Source organism: Colias croceus, chromosome 7 (genome assembly GCF_905220415.1).
Source record: "Colias croceus chromosome 7, ilColCroc2.1".
NCBI lineage: Eukaryota > Metazoa > Arthropoda > Insecta > Lepidoptera > Pieridae > Colias > Colias croceus.
Genome location: NC_059543.1, coordinates 10,170,052 through 10,187,953, shown reverse-complemented (window position 1 = coordinate 10,187,953; position 17,902 = coordinate 10,170,052). Strand labels below are relative to the sequence as shown.

Here is a 17,902-nt window from a genome sequence, read left to right as displayed (position 1 = left end):
TGCTTAGTCACGCAATAATGTCACTTGCCCTTACTCCAATACACTTTTAGCATTTTAGATTACTTAAGACAATGTCACGCTCGTAAATTCGATAGTAAATACGGTTGATTTTGTTTTTCAGGTTTTGTTTATCTAGTAGCTGATAGCGCAAGTCTGCGATAAATGAAAATTCTTTTTATAAAGAAACCTTTAGCCAATGAAAGTAAGTCAAATACACAGCAGATTGACTGGTATACAAATTGATGTTAAATTAAAGCCACTGAATTCTAAAATGATTTGTAAAAATCTAGCATCTAAGGTTATGATAGTATTGGCAACAAGGGAACACCAGGGTAACAATAAATTAATCGTTTAGTAGCATAGTCAGTGGTAAGGTCAGGATAACGATAAAATAATAAAAGTGGGTAACATTATTAACTACCTATGCGAAGAAAGTCGGATATCGATCAGACAATATTCAAGCATTTGCGCCGTCGTATTATTATTCTTAAACTCGAAAGTGTGTGGATATATGTATCATTATTAATTTAACACCCCAAAACAGCTGATGGTATTCAAATAAAATCTGGACACAGTGATAGAGTCTAGATTGGCATATAGGCCAAGTACTTACGTTGAGCTGATGATAGTACGAATTGAATTAAAAAGCACAATTAATAAGTACAAATAAAACCACATATTCGTTCCAATCAAAACAAAAAATAATGTGTGACCCAGTTTTTAATAGAATCAAGTTCAACATGTATTATTATGTCACCATCGTCCATAAAAGAATTGCATTAAATTGTTATACCTTTGTAAATTGTTATAACTTTGACCTTAGTAATATTAATTATGCAGCCGACCCGACTTGCTCATGATTTTCAGGTCACGACATTTCAACTTCAAAATTCGTCGCAAATGATACGGTTCAATATTTTCCTTCTAACTATATACCTATACTGTTATTGTAATCTTCGTTTTGCATAATGATTTTCTTTTTTTAATTTGAAATAATTTTTATTGAAACTATTCTGTATTGGACAGTCATTTTAATTATATCCATTAGCTTTCATAAAAAAATAATAAGATTTTAAGCAAACAGTACTCAGTATACAGTCGCTAAAATAATAATGAGATAGAGTACAGCGATTAGTCAATCTGTTAATTTTATCAAATGTATTTGTTTAAAAATAAAGTAGGTACATCTTGAAAGCACAACATAAAATTACTGAAAATTCGAATAGTAGTAGCTATTATGTTAATACATAGTGTTTAAAGCGCTGGTATATATATTGATCGATAATTATTATAATTATAATTCAGAGCACTCCAACAATATATAACAACAATATCAATATTGTTAGTTGAATATATTAAATCACACCCACACAGCTATTTAGATGTTACATAAACACACCTATTTTTGTTGTGACCTACTCCACTAATAGGTTCAGATTTAGGTCTATTGAGTTTGTCGAAACTCAACTTATTAAAGCCGTAGCTGTGCCCCGCCGTTTTACCCGCAGTGCTCCGCTCCTGTTGGTCTTAGCGTGATGGTATATATTTTATGGTCTTCCTCGATAAATAGGCTATCTAACACTAAAATATTTTTTTTAAATTGGACCAGTAGTTCCTGAGGTTAGCGCGTTCAAACCAACCAACTCTTCAGCTTTATTATAAAGTGTAGATATAGATATGGGTCCAAATTTAGATAGCTTTTATTAACCAAGTTACTCAATATCTAACTTATTGCTTCAAAAGCCTGTCAAAATTAGATTGCTTTGAAGTTATAAGTACATACGAATATTATTCACTGACCTTTAACCAAAGGCAGGAAATTAAGTCTCCGAATAAATAGTTTGTAAGGCTTATAATACACTTTATAACCCGCCCCGGTTGACCCGTGCTATAATAAAAAATAAAATTTAGCCTTTGTCAATTTGATTTACTTTTAGGAATTTTCAATAATCTTTTAGGATATTCCTAACTTTCAGAGCTTCTTCTGCACATAAAAAGAAAATGAAACAGTATAATTAAAAAAAAGTGTGTTTTTTTTATCATCGCATTTTATATCGTTGATATTGTCATTGTCAATACGGCTCATTACATGAAGTATCACGATCAAACTTCAACCCACGATGTCTTTGAAAAATTATCTAGAATCTTAAGAGTACTTAGAGAGACCTATGAGAGGCTTAATATCTATAAGAAAGTTGTAATAGTCTAGTCGATAATGACATTGAAAATATATATAATATCTACGTTTTAATAAGTTTTTATGCTGGTATGAGATTACAAAAAGAAACTTGCAATTGAAAAGGAACTTCCAAATAGTAGTAGAAGTAGTAAAAAAGTAGTATAATTACTACCGTTAAATAGAAGTATTTAATAGTTCCTAACATATCGTCTTTTAGTGATGGATGATTATAAGACTAGATTTAACACATACGGAATAAAAACCTTTTACCTGTTAATATAAAAAATATTAGATAAGCGCTTCTTTAGGACAACATAAACAGTAGACTGACAGACAGATTTTTTAAAAATCTACAACTCAAGACTTAACGAAATATTTAGATAATCTTTTGTTTAGATCAACAAGTGCTGTAAATTGTAAATGAATTTGTAACCGCAATATCCGACGTCTGAAATAAAGGTCTACTTTCAATAGAAGCTTGCCAAAAACGTCAACAGGTAAAATTTAAATGACCAATCATTTATGCAATTACATTTCTTTAAATACTCAAAACATTATAATAATGAATTCCTTACTATTACGAAACATAGGTAAATATTTACAAGCAAATCAAATTACTAAAAGTGCCATAGTAATAATTCATTAGTAAAGCAATTTTGACACGTACATAACGTGATAGTCTAAAGCCAAGTTGTAAATATTCAGTACACGGTTGAAGGGTAGTGACTGTCCTCAGAGGGGAATTAACAATGATTTATGAGTTTTCACGAACCCTAGGGCTTTATCACAATATACAGATACAACCAGTAGGAAAACTTCAACACGTTTGAAATCGCTCACGCACACAAGCAAGCGAGTTTACGAGAATCATATGGGTATTAGCACAATCGACAGATATTATATGTGCCGTTATGCGCTTATGTATGTGTGCGTGTGTTTTCGAACGTTTTGTATGAAGTTTACCTACTGGTTATATCTGTATATTGTGGCTTTATCGAATCAAGTAATAATATGTTATATGTGTGAAGCCAAAATGATTTAGCTGTTATATGTGACAACATAACAATTACGTCAACACGCCGCGGGCATTCGTGAAATGGGATTAAAGAGAAATTCTTAATGTGAAACGAGATCTGTTTCAGTGTGGGATGGAATTTTATTTGTGAACCTTAAAAATTTTTTTTTGGCTTTCAAAAAAAGAAACAACAGCTTCACAATACTATCTTTATAGGAAATAATGTGAAAAAATAAAGTATGTGATACAACGACCTATTATACTAGTAGACGCGGCATACGCCAACATCATTGCACTAAAAAACAGCGTAATTAATACATACCTACTTACTAACGCATTATCACCAATACAGTTGTTCTCTCTTTCACTCTCACGCACGAGACATAATACATGTCTCACTCATGTACTTCGTAATAACAACTGCCGATTAAAATATAAAAAGAACGTCCAGCCACGACGCTGAATGGTGCGTGACTAAGTGAAACTCGGGCACTTAGCTGAGTTTTTTCTTGCCAAAATAGAGAGTGGGTAACGTATCTAGCTTTTTTATATATCATAGATGTGATACATGTACTGAAAATAAATAATCTAGGTGGGGTAATAAGGAACTTAGTTTAGGTAAACGGAAAATAGCTGTTTCGTAATAAAGTACCTACAAGCAAAGTCGCAGTAAGAAAGCTATTTAGATTATAACCATTAAGAAAACATTATTCAACGTATAAAATCAGTTAAACAATTTCCTAACAAAATATCATCACGCCACAAATTTCTTTATTTTCCTATTATGTATTTTCCTAAGCCACAAAAGGAAAATAAGGGAAAAATTAAATCCCGTGAAAGGCGCTCAAGCGAACCGCCTCACCTTTTGTTATATCATAACAGTATGCCTCATATAATTAGTAGCTCAGTACATAATGTCTCAGTTTTAACTAAAATTATTAAGATGTTTACTTTGGTTTTGTTATGGATTTTAAAGTTGCTTTGAATTAACCATGATTTTAGGTTTAATATTTTATACGAATTTGGTATCATTGAATCTTCCCAAAGAAGTTCCACTTCTGACACGTGTGCTCGGCACACACGCTCCTTTTTATAAGACACTAGCTGCTCCGCGCGGTTTCACCCCCGTGGCTCCACTCCTGTTGCCCGTAGCGTGATGAAATATAGCCTATAACCTTCCTCGATAAATGGGCTATCTAACACCGAAAAAATTCAAATCGGACCAGTAGTTCCCGAGATTAGTGTGTTCAAACAAACAAACAAACTCTTCAGCTTTATAATATTAGTATAGATTTACATAGTCTTTATATAATTACTAGATCAATAACCAATTAATTTTTCTCTCTTATTTTATAATAATATTCAACATAATATTTAAAACTAGCTTCCGCCCGCGACTCCGTCCGCGCGGATGTCGGTCTTCACGTGGATGGTTTATTTCTCCATTTTGAGTACCTCTTCAGTACCATCTTATAAATATCTATTGGACCCAATTCCCAAATACGGCTAGGCCTATAATAATACGCAACGTGTGTTCGCGGTTCTATACGGAACATCGTCCATGGATAAAACTGAAAAATTAAGATTAATTTTGTTCTACGTATTTTTCCAGGATAAAAAGTATCCTATTTTACGCCCAGGATAATAAGGTATAATTATACCAAGTTTCATCGAAATCAAACCGCTAGTTTTCACGTGATGCCTTCACATACAGACAGACAGACAGACAAAATTTTTTAATAACATATTTGGGTTTGGTATCGATCCAGTAACACCCCCTGGTATTTATTTTTTCAATATTTTCAATGTACAGAATTGACCCTTCTACAGATTTATTATACCTATGTATAGATATAATCTCATAAAGCCACAAATATAAAATAAAATAGTGTAGATTCATTAGTTAATTTTGATGTCTTGTCAAGCTTGTTAACGTAAATGATAATTGTGTTATATTTGACATGCTATTTTCTGTAAGAAAGTGTGTTGTTTGATTATATTTAGATAATTAATTTTTGTACTAAAGTAATTTTGTTTACGATAAACGTACGACTGTGAAAAAAAGTGAAAGTGAAGTCCAGTGTCCCCTAGTGGGGTAAGGGGCAGATGCATTTATACATCTGTTTCACTGATCGACTTTCTTTAGGGACAAGTAGGTGATCAGCCTTCCGTGTCCTGCCAGACCGAGACTTTGTTTTTCTTCGTCTCCACCGGGAATCGAACCCAGGACCCCTCGGTGTTACACGCTCACGCGTCAACCAATGTACCAAGGAGGCGGTCTAAGTACGACTGTGGTCAAGACTAAAATTATTTATTACCCCAATTAAGTTCAAGAATAGCTCTTGCCAACCATATTACTGTAAATATTATAATTATTGTGGAAAAGGTCACAAGATTACAAGAATTATTTGATGTAAATCATATTTAATATATTAATATTTTTTTAATTGAATGAATTTAATTTGTATGGAATTTAATTTTATAATCGTATTACTAACATAGTTTCTAAGATGAATGTATACTAACACAAATATGGATGAATATCTGGAAATAAAATATTATTTATTATTTATTTATTGTTATTAATATTCCGCTATTTTATAAGTAGATGCTGTTGAGATTTACAATAAAGTGATTAACATTGGTAATGTATGAGATGTAATTTAATATCTAATATAAGTAATAAAGTGATTTGTAATACCTATAACGATTGTATATATAATGTCATGTAGGTATTGCAAGGTCTAGGCAACGACAAATAAAAACAAAAATGGAACAGCGAAGCAAGAGTCTAAAATCATAAATCCAGTATTTTCTACCCGAATAATGTTTGTAACGTACAATCTAGTTAACTTATTTTTAAAATCGTTTATCCGGCAGAAAGTGTTTCACATTTTTCATGCATAGCTGCAATTTATAAAACTGCAGGACAGTATAATAATTCTCATTTCAGATATAAGCTATAAATTTTCATGTAACCTAGTACTGATCAGACAACAGATCATTAGTGGTTGCTGAAAATAAAGAAAAACAATAAGTACAAGAAATGTTGAGACAACCCAATAGGGTATAGGGTATATATGGGTTTGGGATAATAATATAAGCAGCTCTATGATATGCTCTATTTCTCTACATGTAGCAGGCCCCATAACAATCTATATTATCCCAATACACTAGAGACAATACTCTATAATAATGCTCTATTACTCTACATTCCCATAACAATTTATATTATCTAATACATAAGACAATACTCTATAATAATGCTCTATTGTTCTAAATTCCCATAATAATCTATAATATTATCCCAATACATAAGATTCAATAGTCTATAATAATGCTCTATTGCTCTACATTCCCATAACAATCTATAATATTATCCCAATACATAAGATTCAATAGTCTATAATAATGCTCTATTGCTCTACATTCCCATAACAATCTATAATATTATCCCAATACATAAGATTCAATACTCTATAATATGCTGCTCTACATCCCCATAACAATGTATATTATCCCAATACATAAGAAACAGTACTCTGTAATATGCCTTATTGTTCTACATTCCCATAACAATGTGTAGGTGCTGTGCTGACGCAGGATTTTCGGCCGCGTCGCACAGTCACATAGCGTCGCCCCTCAGTTGTCCCATAGCTCGCGCCACCGACCCACGTTTTGTAGTTAGTGAATATAAATAGTATATTTTTTGTGTAATTTAGAAGAAATATAAAATTTAATTGGCCGCTATCTTTAATTTCATCTCCCTACACACAGCTACACTAAATTGGTGACCCCGACGTGATCTCGACCGGCGTGATATATCGACGTGAGTGTGTAGTAGGGAGAATAATAAATATTCAAAATTAATATAAAAATATATATACGGACAACTCAAGAAGAAACTACAGGGCGGTGGCAGCGGTAAAATTTAAATAACTAAATAAAATTTAATAACACATAAAAGTACATATAAAAATTAAATATCACCATGGAACCGGTTAAAGAAGAATTTGCAAGTTTATCGTCAATCTCCATTACGTCCCGCATCCCAGATTTTTGGAAGAAATCGCCGAAAATATGGTTTATACAAACGGAAGCAGTTTTATCGCCACAGAAAATGTCAGATGAGGCGAAATATCAAATAGTAATTTCTAAATTAACGCCAGAAGTCATCGAGCAAGTCACGGACATTTTAATTAGCCCGCCGGAGACAGGAAAATATGAAAAATTAAAAAGAAGATTATTACAAATTTTTGAAGAATCGGAAGATCGACAAATAAAAAAATTAATTGGCGAAATGGAATTGGGTGATCAAAAACCGTCACAATTAATGAGGAAAATGCAAGATTTGGCGCGTGGACGAGTAACAACAGAAACACTTCTAGTTTTATGGCAAAATTTATTACCGTCGGCAATAAGAGCTGTGTTAGCCGTATCCGAGAGTAAAAGTGAAGATATTTTGGCATCAATAGCAGATAAAGTTATGGAGAGCATGACACCCTTAAACTCGGTATCAGCAGTTCAACAGTCCAGTTTAAGAAACAGTCCAGAAAATAATTTGATTGGTGAGATAGAAAAATTAAATAATCGACTGAGAAGATCGGAAACAAGAGATAATACATCAAATTTTAGAACGAGGTCACGATCCAGGTCAAGAGGTAGATTTCAACGTAATCAAAGGCATAATCCCCATTGGCTTTGTAAATACCATTACAAATATAAAAACAAAGCGACGAAATGTGTGAAACCGTGCAACTGGAAACCTAGTCAGCGTGAGAAACCAGCGGAAAACTAGCATCGGTGCAGCCAGCGACGGGTGCCTGCGACCGAGTCTACAGAAATAACCGTCTCAGTGTTTTGGACAGAAATTCAGGACTAAACTTTTTAGTTGATAGTGGTGCAAATGTGTCCGTCATCCCGCGTAGTGTGGTGTATGGTAAGGTTTATGCAGAAGGTAATAAATATAAATTATTTGCTGCTAATGGAACGGAAATTAAAACATATGGTATTCATTTTTTGTCTCTAGATTTGGGTCTGAGACGACCGTTCCGTTGGATTTTTATATTAGCGGATGTAAAGCAACCAATTATTGGTGCGGATTTCTTAGCTAATCATAAATTATTAATTGATTTAAACGGACGTAGATTGATTGATCAAGTAACTAATTTGAGTACTAAGGGAAATATCTCAAATTCTACTGTGCCCACTTTAAAAACAATTATGGAATGTCCATATTCCGATTTATTGAATAAATTCCCTGATTTAACTAAACCTATTTCTTACAAAGAGACGCCAAAACACGATGTTTGTCACTATATCGAGACGACAGGACCGCCGGTGCATGCGAGAGCGAGGCAGCTTCCTCCTGACAGGTACGTAAAGGCTAAAAATGAATTTATTGTTATGCAAGAGTTAGGGATTTGTAGACCGAGTAGTAGTCCTTGGGCAAGTCCACTACATATAGTTCCAAAAAAAGATGGTAATATTAGGCCTTGCGGTGATTATAGACGTTTAAATGCAATTACGAAACCAGATCGTTATCCAGTACCACGTTTACATGATTTTACATATATTTTGGGTAATAAGTAAATTTTCTCTAAATTAGATATTAATAGAGCCTATAATTCTGTGCCTGTTGCAGAAAATGACATAAAAAAGACAGCAGTTATTACACCTTTTGGTTTATTTGAATTTATGCGTATGCCATTTGGTTTGCGAAATGCTGCGCAAACTTTCCAACGTTTCATGCAAGAAACAGTTTTAAAAGGTTTAGATTTCTTATTTATTTATATCGATGACGTCATTATCAGTTCAGAATCAGAAAGTCAGCATAGAGAACATTTAGAGCAAGTTTTTGATCGTTTTAATCAATACGGTATAACTATCAATTTTTCAAAATGTAGTTTTGGTCAGCAAAAATTAGAGTTTTTAGGTTATGAAGTTTCTACCGAGGGCATTAAGCCGCTCGAAGACAAGGTTAAAGCAATTTTAGATTTTCCTAAGCGGTAAGCCTAGTACTATAGAAGAACTTAGAAGATTTTTAGGCATGTTAAATTTTTATAGATCTCATATTCCTCACTCGGCTGAACATCAGTCAGAGTTAAATAAATATCTTGGTAGTGCGAAACGGAAAGACAAAAGTAAAATTAATTGGAATAAATTAGCAGAACAAAATTTTGAACAATGTAAGATCGATTTGAAAAATGCAGTTTTGTTGACATATCCTTCCTTAGATTCTCCATTGTCTCTTATGACTGACGCTTCAGATATGTGTATAGGTGCAGTTTTACAACAAAAAATTAACAATATTTGGCAACCTTTAGGATATTTTTCACGTAAACTTACGGAAGCTCAGCGTAAATATAGTACCTATGATAGAGAATTGTTAGCGATATATTTATCAATTATTCATTTTCGCAACATGGTTGAAGGGCGCGAATTAATAGTTTATACAGATCATAAACCGCTTTGTTTTGCATTTAGTAAAATAGGTACAAATAGGGAAACTGCTCGAAGAACTAGGCAAATTATGTTTATTAGTGAGTTTTGTACAGATATTCGTCATGTAACAGGTAGGGAAAATATAGTCGCTGACACGTTATCGAGAATTGAAACAATAACATGTCCCACCGTGTTAGATTTCGCAGAACTCGCCCGAGCGCAGGAAACGGATGAACAACTTGCAGAAATGCGACACCGGTCAAACGTAAACAGTCAATTTACACTTAAGCGTGTTGCAATGTTCGATTGTAATAAACAAATTTATTGTGAAACATCCACAGATAGAATTCGACCATATTTACCTAAACAATTTCGACGTTTAGCTTTTGATGCTGTGCATAATTTAAGTCACCCGGGTATTAGAGCCACAAAAAAATTAGTAACAGATAGATATTTTTGGCCAGAAATGAATAAGGATATAGGAATTTGGTCTAAAACATGTATTAAGTGCCAAAGAGCTAAAGTCTCAAAACATACTGTATCCGATTTAGGAAGTTTTCAAGGCTCGAGCCGTTTTGAGCATATACATATTGATCTTGTAGGGCCATTGCCAATTTCATCAGAAGGGTTTAGATATTGTCTAACAATCATAGATAGGTACACCAAGTGGCCCGAGGCTTTTCCTTTAAAAGAAATTACTGCGGAGACTGTGGCAAAGGTGTTGTATGAGGGTTGGATTTGTAGGTTCGGTTGTCCCCTTAGGCTTACAAGTGACCAAGGTCGACAATTCGAAAGTAATTTATTTAAGCAGCTTATGTTATTAATGGGAATACAAAAGTTGCGGACCACCCCATATCATCCACAGAGCAACGGTGCAGTAGAGCGTTGGCATAGATCTTTAAAAGCAGCGCTTATGGCTCGTTTAAATTGTAATTCATGGGTTGATGAACTAGCAACAGTATTGTTAGGGTTACGCACAACTGTTAAATTAGACACAGGCGTAACTGCAGCTCAAATGATTTATGGCAGTAATATAAGGCTGCCTGGTGATTTTTATGACACAAGTAATATAAAACCGTGTGACGAACATAGTTATGTTGATAAATTGAGGTCGATTATACACAGTATGAAACCGGTACCTAGAATTAATAAATTACCGTGTAAAATGTTCATTCATAAAGATTTAATTGATTGCGAATATGTATTTTTAAGAAATGACACCGTACGGAAACCATTACAACCGCCGTATGATGGGCCATATCGTGTCATTAGTAGAAAGGATAAAACTTTTAAAATTCAATTAATAGACAGACAACTTAACGTTTCAGTAGATAGGTTAAAACCTGCATACGTTTTACCTGATGATAATAATATTGTAACTAAGTTCACAGGTAAGTCTGTTAATATGAGTGATAGTAAAATTAATGATCCGCTACATACAAAAAAGGTAATTAAAAAGGTAACGTTTGAGACAGACAAATCCAGCTGTAAAAATTATGTTACACGATCAGGGCGAATACGAAAAACGCCAAGTAAATTTATGTTTTAATCATGTACATAGCCATTGTTATTGCAACCATGCAAAGTTGCAAATTCTATGTTGTTGTTTTAGGTCACGTAATTCTTTGAATTTAAAGAATGGTTATATTTAAATATTTTATTCAACATTTTTTTATTTTCAAACTATATACAACTAAATATATACATTTTATACAATTATTTTTCTATATTATACAATATTTTACAATTTTACAATGTATATTATCATATATATATAAAGCTACACTACCACTGACTGACTCACTGACTGACATCGGTTTTCTCGGAAACTACGGGGAAAGTTGGGGGGACTTTGACGTGATCGTGTAGAGGTGTGCCGAGAGACCAGAGGAAAAATATAGCGATCTCGATCATCTTCGAAAACCGAGTGGACCCCTGGAGGTGCGCAAAAACGGTGCCACCTGGAGGGGGGGTGTCTGAACAAAAAATGCTCGGAACTGGTGGCGATTACCAGGGGTGGTGAAAAAATGGGGATTTTCGCGAAAACAAGATGGCCGCCGTACTTTGCCAAAATCGCCGTTTATGAATCCTTACGTCTCAAATTTGGCACACGTGCTCTGTTCGAGCCGGCGAATCGATCGGTGCCCCGTTCGAGTGGCTCCGGGCCCCAGTTTCCAACTTCCATACAACGTAAAATCCAACGGCCCGCGGAAACGGTGCGAGTTGGGTGGGGGGTCCCGGAACTAAAAATGATTACCACCCTGGGACGCTACCAGGGAGCCATAGTGGGACGCTCGAATTTGGAATTTTTCCATTTTTGGCGCAAACATAAAAACGTAAATTTAGCCGAGGTGGCACAACGCGGAACCATACTCTCACCACGTTCGTACTCGCCCAGCTCCCAGGATATCCAGAAAAATCCGAAATCTTAAACTTTCCCACATCTCGCGAAGACGGTCAACGGCCCGCGCAAACGGTAGCAGCTGCATCTGGGGTGCTCAAACTAAACTTGTAGTAGACCTCGAGCAATTACCACAGATAGTGAAAAAAATTCAAAATGGCGGAAAAAATGGCTGCCGCCATACAAATTCTAAAACGGCCATCGCTGGTCCGATCACGCTGAAACTTGGCACAGGGGCTTTAATCGAGTCGCATATTAAGTTGGCATACTCATAATTGAGTTTCCATCGCTGGTTTCCGAGTTTCATACAACGCAAAATTCGACGGCTCTCTGAAACGGCGCGAGATAGGTGGGGGGTGTAGAACTAAAAAATGATCAGGAAGATGGGGTGCTACCAGGGCAATCGAGAAATTTCAAATTGGACGCAATTTTTTTTCAAAAAATGGCGAATTTTTCAAAGCAAGATGGTGGCGCCCGTTACTTTACGATCGGTCTGAAAATTGACTTCTGTACTCTGATTGGCTAAATTTACAAAACTGCATACTCAGAATCTCACTCCGACCCCTGGTTTCCATTTTCCATACATCACGAAATTCAACGGTTCTCTGAACTGGTGGCACTTAGGTTGGGGTCACCAAGGTAAAAAATGTTTAAAAACTTGGTCCGCTTCCAGGCACATAAAAATTTTTGCTAAAAAGCGAAATTTTTTTTTTTCGAAAATTTTGTATGGAAATTTCCATAGTAGGAAGGGTAATTGAATAGCATCGGCAAAAGACGGCACCACGGGCTGCTTGCTGCCCGCGCACCGCGCAACTTCGAGGGTTGACAGCCTCCCGAAGTAGAAATTATTTATTAACTTTTGAACTACCGCACGAGCCAAGCGAGCGAAGCGAGCGAGTCACGGCAGCGGCCAGCGTAAATATTCAAATAGGTAGCGAGGAGCGAAGCGACGAGCGTGTATGGTTAACTTTTGAACTACCGCACGAGCCAAGCGAGCGAAGCGAGCGAGTCACGGCAGCGGCCGGCGTAAATATTCAAATAGGTAGCGAGGAGCGAAGCGACGAGCGAGTTAGGTTACTTTTGAACTACCACACGAGCCATGCGAGCGAAGCGAGCGAGTAACGACAGCGGCCGGCCTAAATATTCAAATAGGTAGCGAGGAGCGAAGCGACGAGCGTGTTAGGTTAACTTTTGAACTACCTATCACACGAGCCAAGCGAGCGAAGCGAGCGAGTCGCGGCAGCGGCCGGCCTAAATATTCAAATAGGTAGCGAGGAGCGAAGCGACGAGCGTGTTAGGTTAACTCTTGAACACTTTATTATGAAAAGTCACTGCCCGCTATCGATAAGACGTTTCAAAAATTTAACAATATTTGAATAAGTAATTTATAAGCAGTTTCGACTGACTGTAGAATCGCTGTTAGCAGATGTTACAAATGGAAAGGAAATTCGAATGCATTTTCAATGACTGAAGATTTCTGCCCTGGGATGAGCCGCGAGCTGCTTGCAGCTCGCGCACCACGCACCCTCGAAGGTGAACCGCCTCCCGAAATAGAAAATATTTGAATTTGAAATTTATAAGCACTTCCGATTGACTGTGGAATCGCTGTTAGCAGATAAAAGCAAATTGACGGGGAATTTTAACGCATTTTCAAATGACTGAAGATTTTTGTCCCTGGAATGTGCCGCGAGCTGCTTGCAGCTCGCGAACCACGCATTCTCGAAGGTGAACCGCCCCCCGGAATAGAAAATATTTGAATGGGGAATTTATAAGCAGTTTCGACTGACTGTAGAATCGCTGTTAGCAGATGTTACAAATGGAAAGGAAATTCGAATGCATTTTCAAATGACTGAAGATTTCTGCCCTGGGATGAGCCGCGAGCTGCTTGCAGCTCGCGCACCACTCACCCTCGAAGGTGGACAGCCCCCCGGAATAGAAAATATTTGAATGGGGAATTTATAAGCATTACCGACTGACTGTAGAATCGCTGTTAGGAGATGTAACAAATGGATAGGAAATTCGAATGCATTTTCAAATGACGGAAGATTTCTGCCCTAGGATGCTTCGCGGGCTGCTTGCAGCCCGCGCACTACGCTCCCTCGAAGGTGGACAACCTCCCGGAGTGGAAAATACTTGAATGGGGAATTTACAAGCATTACCGACTGACTGTAGAATCGCTGTTAGCAGATGTAACAAATGGACAGGAAATTCGAATGCATTTTCAAATGACTGCCCTATTGCTTCAACTCAGGGGCAAAAGGGGCTCGCGGGCTGCTTGCAGCCCGCGCACCACGCACCCTCGAAGGTCGACAGCATTCCAGAATAGAAAATATTTGAATTGGGAATTTATAAGCACTTCCGATTGACTGTGGAATCGCTGTTAGCAGGAAATTACAAATGGACTGGGAATTCCAACACATTTTCTAATGACTGCCCTATTGCTTCAACCCTGGGGCAAAAGGAGCTCGCGGGCTGCTTGCAGCCCGCGCACAACGCACCAGCTAGTTTATATATAATTTTACAATGTATTTATAATGTATATTATCCCATACATACATAAGATTCAATACTCTATACTATGCTCTATTGCTCTACATTCCCATAACAATCATATTATAATATTATTCCAATACATTAGACTCATTATTGAAGGAAACACTTTATTATTTCATGAAAAGTAAATGCATTCCATTCGTTCCGAGGGTCCACTGTGCTACACATATTTGAGCGAATTACTTCGTCCTACGATTAATCAAGAAGTAAGAAGGATATCACATATTATTGTCTATTTACATAAAAACTTCTGAAGTAATGTGAAGGTCTGGTTATAAAAAATTAGACCTGCTTAACATTGCAATATAATTGCCATGAAATATTCGTCCTACCAAGATATTGTTAGGTAGAGTTTTGTATCATTTTTTTTATTTATTTTTACGAATTTACTTTTCTGTTGCCTATATTATAACTAATTCAGAACTCTTTATATCCATAATTTTTTCTCATTTTTATATTAAACAGATTCCAGCAGAAAATGCAATTCTTTTGAAATACTTTCCATACGTCCAACGTGCAGTCAATATAGAATTTTAATATTATGTGGGATAACAGCTGCAGTCTGCTCATGACATTATAGATATAGAGGTAATATTATATATCCCGTAGAACATATTAAAGAAACAATATATTGATATACAGCCGAGATGTATCATTATTATCACGTTTAAATCCCTGTGGAAATACTATCAGCTATTATAGTTTTTAAATTCTCTATGTTCAATTTTTAATGATACTATAGATACTTTAATATATTACCATAGACTGGTATATAACCTGCAACCTGATACTGACAGCTCAAATACGAAACTATTAAGCATTCATGACGCTCTATGACATGTAAATGGGTTTTGATATGGATGGAAAGGTGGGATGGTGAAAGAGAAGTAGGTACATGATGTTACAGAATTGAAAATATACAGGGCGTTAAGGAAATATGATTTAACATGAAAAAATTATCCGAGCGACGCTTTGAATTGGAGTGTCATTAGTTGCATAATGACTAGGGTTGTACGGACGTCGATAAATTTACACGATAAAATGTTTGTTAATTTTTTTAGATCATTGAAATCGAAATGTAGAGCTATGAGTATTTTATATTACTTATATATTTGAATATTTTTTTCCTATTACTGTACTCCACATCAATGTTTTAAACAAAGAAATGCTATTTTGCGCATTATTTTTATAGTATAACTTAAATTTACAAGACCCATAATATTTCATTAAGAAAAAGTAACAACAACGACTTTCTAAAATACTGCGCAGATTAACCTATGTACCTATAGAGAGGGATCTCAGAGAATAAATGTAGTATCTATGGTTGTAGTATAGTAGTAGTATCTATACTACATTTTATTCTCTGAGAGGGATCCTAACTTCCATTGTAAAAGCTAAAACCTTACTACCGATAACAACTCAGAGTAACTCTACATATCAATTTCCTATAATTAATCGATACTTTACATAATCCCAGCCGCAGATCAATAACAATATAAAACATGGCGGACCGCTGTCCGCTATGCGTGTAATTGTCAATTTGACAGTCAAGACGTCAAACCACCAAATTAATTATTTACATCTCATTATAATCTAGTGCACAAATAACGTCGCTACATTTACAAAATCGGATTGAAAATTGTATTTCGTGTAAAAAATATATTTGAAAATATTCATAATATCGTTGACAGATTGCGTCCCTATTTTGATTTGCAGCTGTGAAACTGGTTGCCCTCTGCTCACTGCGAGATTTAATTGAATTATTTGAATGAATCCGACGCTTCCGCCGCCCCATAGCTGCTCTCGACTGTGCAGGATATATCAATTGCCGTTGGAAAACAAAATATGACTATTTCTAGTTGTTTATAGCATTTTGTGACGAGTGAATGACTTTTATCGAACGCAATCGATAACTATTTGTAATTAGATAACTGATTGTATTAAAATTTGTTTTTTTTTTATGTTTTTATACGGGTTTGAGATTCAATTGTTTGTAATGTCGCTATTTTATTGGCAAAGATGAACAAAATTACTAAAACTTTACATAAAAAACTCCATGCAAGTAGAGCTTTTATTTTATGAAAATATTATTTAATCTAATTGTGATAATAATAATATGAACTTTTATAGAGCAAAAATTTTAAAAATATTACAAGGACATTGATGACGCTCTATCAATATTTATTTACATATCAAACAAACAAATAAATATTACATAAGTATACAAATCTATAATTAATAAATACATACCGTGCCAAATGTAAAAACAATAGGTGGCAAACTCTTGCAGGATGACCTTTAATGTGGGGTAAACTTAAATCGTAATTCACTTGCAACACTCGCGTTTGAAGAATATTATGTGAACTAGTCACCCAGGACAACCGACACGATGTGATTCAGCTGCGTCTCTGAGCAGACTAAGGGAATTTAGCGGACGGCGACAGGGGTTGCCAGATGAGATCTTAATTTACCCAAAAAATATTAAAGATATTAATTTTTGTATGAATACATCGATTATTATTGTGTCACATGGACAATATGGTCATGCAGGAGCGATCTGAACCACGGAAATAATTAATATTAAAATAAAAATAAAATATTTATTAAAAGAATTAAACAACACATAGGTAACAATCGACATATTTTATTAAAAAAAATCATATAAAAGCATTTTAAATATAAATAAGTTTTAATAATTTTCTTGGTCGATTTTCTTGCTCGCCGTCAATAAGATAGTCTTTCTAGCTATCTAAATTCTAGATTAAGTTATCACGAGCGAAAGGATTGAGATAAAAAATCATCACATGATATTAACTGAACTAGAAAAATCATCTAAACTTTTTTTTTCTTTTTTCCCGTAAAATCTGTGATTTTTATTGTACTGGTATCCCAATACGTAGATGATCACTCCTCCCTACAGGTAGCGTGCCCGGGCACCCTATTGCGATGACCCCTTCCTCACACGGCCCTCACAAAGTGGAAAAAATTGTAGAACGTCATACATTGCTGCGTTCTTTAGCGATTATACCAAGTAATACGTTACGTGTATGAGCAAGAGCAGTAATGTATAGCATACAAAGGTAAATTAACATGGAATATATTTTCTAAATAGTGTACCCTCATATAAAAGATGTACTGCTGATTTAAATATACAAATTTCAATAAATAATTACAATAATTTTTGTTAATAATCGTTAGTTAGAGCAAAATGAAGAGCATCTTTTGCGCAAAATTATTATCTCTTAAATACATAACGCCTATATACCTAACTTACTATAGGCTCTTATATATAAAATCGTTAAATTTTATA

The 17,902-nt window shown here is 35.2% G+C and overlaps 1 protein-coding gene across 1 annotated transcript in view; it reads right to left on the bottom strand.

Annotated features, from left to right (window-relative positions):
• The window catches only part of LOC123693449 (acetylcholinesterase-like), a 53,064-nt gene extending 36,071 nt beyond the window's left edge, over positions 1–16,993 (bottom strand). Inside the window, exon 1 of the mRNA XM_045638553.1 lies at positions 16,843–16,993. The gene's annotated coding sequence lies outside the window, so the exon portion shown is untranslated. The remainder of the gene's footprint in view (positions 1–16,842) is intronic.
• Between the last annotated feature and the right edge of the window lie 909 nt (positions 16,994–17,902).